The sequence below is a fragment of the Mandrillus leucophaeus genome, unplaced genomic scaffold (assembly GCF_000951045.1).
Source record: "Mandrillus leucophaeus isolate KB7577 unplaced genomic scaffold, Mleu.le_1.0 Scaffold208, whole genome shotgun sequence".
Taxonomy (NCBI): Eukaryota; Metazoa; Chordata; class Mammalia; order Primates; family Cercopithecidae; genus Mandrillus; species Mandrillus leucophaeus.
Window position 1 is genome coordinate 532,088 of NW_012102121.1, and position 224 is coordinate 532,311.

Sequence of the window (224 nt, forward strand, 5' to 3'; positions counted from 1 at the left end):
TTAGCCAGGATGGTCTCGATTTCCTGACCTCGTGATCCGCCCGTCTCGGCCTCCCAAAGTGCTGGGATTACAGGCTTGAGCCACCGCGCCCGGCCCATAAATCTCTTTATACATGAACTAAATATGTATGCTTCTTCAAATAATCTATAATATTGTCATGCTTTACAATTTTGTATAAAAGGCATTATACCGTGTGTACTCGTTTTTTTACCTTCCTTTTTTTT